The following is a 2,377-nucleotide window of genomic DNA, read 5'->3' as shown; positions in this document are numbered from 1 at the left end:
TACTGTTGTTTGTACAGATGAATGTGGTACCTTCAGGCATTTGTAAATTGCTCCCAAGGATGAACCAGACTTGTGGATGTCTACAATTTCTTGGTCTTGGCTGATTTCTTTTGATTTTCCCATGATGTCAAGCAAAGAGGCACTGAGTTTGAAGGTAGCCCTTGAAATACATCCACAGGTACACCACGCATGACATCATTTGGAATTTTCCAAGCTGTTTAAAGACACAGTCAACTTAGTGTATGTAACCTTCTGACCCACTGGAATTGTGATACAGGGAATTATAAGTGAAATAATCTGTCTTTAAACAATTGTTAGAAAAATTACTTGTGTCATGCACAAAGTAGATGTCCTAACCGACTTGCCAAAACTATAGTTTGTTAACAAGAAATTTGTGGAGTGGTTGAAAAACGAGTTTTCGTTTATATATACAATACCAGTTAAAGGTTTAGACACACCTACTCATTCAAGGGTTTTTCTTTATTTTTACAATTGTACATTGTAGAATAATAGTGAAGACATCAAAAAGTGTTAAACAAATCAAAATATATTTTAGATTCTTCAAAGTAGCCACCCTTTGCCTTTAAGACAGCTTTGCACACATACACACAGTCCCGTCATGCCCATAGGGGGCACAGGGGCACGTGCCCCCTTATATTTGTCTTGTAAAATAATAAAAAAATATGTTGTTGTTGTTTCTACTGTATGTAATACTACTAACCACCTAGCAATTTTCTGAAGTTGGCGACACCATTCTTCCAAGAGAAATTCCATAATTTGGTGTTTTGTTGATGGAAAATGCTGTCTCAGGCGCCGCTCCAGAATCTTGCATAAGAGTTCAATTTGATTGAGATCTGGTGACTGATACCCCCATGGCTTACATCATTTTCATGCTTATCAAACCATTCACTGACCACTCGTGCCCTGTGGATAGGGGCATGGCCATCCTATGGGGGCATAGCCATGGAAGCCAAAAAATAGCCTGCCCAGCATTTTTATACATGACCCTAAGCATGATGGTATGTTACATGCTTAATTAACTCAGGAACCATGTGTGGAAGCACCTGCTTTCAATATGCTTTGTATCCTTCATTTACTCAAGTGTTTCCATTATTTTGGCAGTTACCTGTATTTTAGCTGCAGTGGCGGATTTAGGTATAGGCGGGTGCGGCACGGTGCGCCCGCACAAAAAAATGTGGAGTGGTGAAACGATCGGTTTTCTATCGCTCATTTATACATCACGTCAATGATATCCTGTCACCATGTGGGACTGTGGTTCAATTAACCTTGTCGGAGTGGACGACCTGATTGTAGTTTGTGAGCTAGGCAGGCTAGTGCCTGGGAAGGTCTCCCACTCAGAAGTACGAGATGGGGAGGGGGCGGGGGTAGGTTGACCTCAAGTCGCCCCACTGGAAGCCCGAGGTAGGGGGAGCGGGGGAATCTATCAAATAGCGCATCTCTAACTTTGTACAGTTCTAATGCAATTAGTAAAATCAGTCACACTATGAAATGCTACCGAAAAAAACACAATTCATTCATAATACTGTGAATATATAGTTTCACAGACATATTGTTGCATTTTTTTCTGGTTTGTGCGAAATCGTTAAGAATTATATAAATCCACCAAGGTGAATTGGTTTAGTCTTGACTCTTGGTTGACAGTGTTGGGGGGATGGGTAAAATCCGAGTGCCAAATCAACACAAATTTGTTTTTGTCTTTCTGAGTCTTATTTTTGTATGTATTTTTAGGTTTTATATAGTTTTAAATGTTATGATTACTTATTTGTGCTGTTCCAAATGTCTGAATAAAAATGACAGTTAGTGCAGAATGGTGGATTTAGACAGATCAAGATGTATGCTTAGATACACAGAAAAATATACATATTTTGGACATTATGGCTCTAGATTCCAGGAAAAAGCTAAATTCTACTGCTTTGAATATACTTTGTATCCTTCATTTACTCAAGTGTTTCCTTTATTTTGGCACTTACCTGTACATAACATTCTATGACAAACACATGCCATACAGAAATTAGCTACTACACACTAGTTTAGCTGCTACACATTAGCTACAGACTAGTTCAGGGATTAAACGCATGTCAGGGTCAAGGGACACTGCACCAACACTTGAAGAGCTTCGTGCTATCCTACAAAAGCTATAGTTTAGTTTCCTGTCAAGTCAAACAGCAGTTACTTAGCCATCTTCCATTACCGCACTGCTTTTGTCAACTCAACTGAGAGAGAAGTCACGCTGTTCAGTGTTCCCTCACTGCATCTGCGCTCTCCATAGCTCTACCTTCGCGCCCGCTCCAAGGCGTCCGCATGGTCCTAAACCACCCGCTGAACTTCGAGAACAAACACACTCTCTTTTCTCTCC

This window comes from Salvelinus alpinus, chromosome 15, assembly GCF_045679555.1.
Source record: "Salvelinus alpinus chromosome 15, SLU_Salpinus.1, whole genome shotgun sequence".
Taxonomy (NCBI): Eukaryota; Metazoa; Chordata; class Actinopteri; order Salmoniformes; family Salmonidae; genus Salvelinus; species Salvelinus alpinus.
This window is presented reverse-complemented; position numbering follows the sequence as displayed.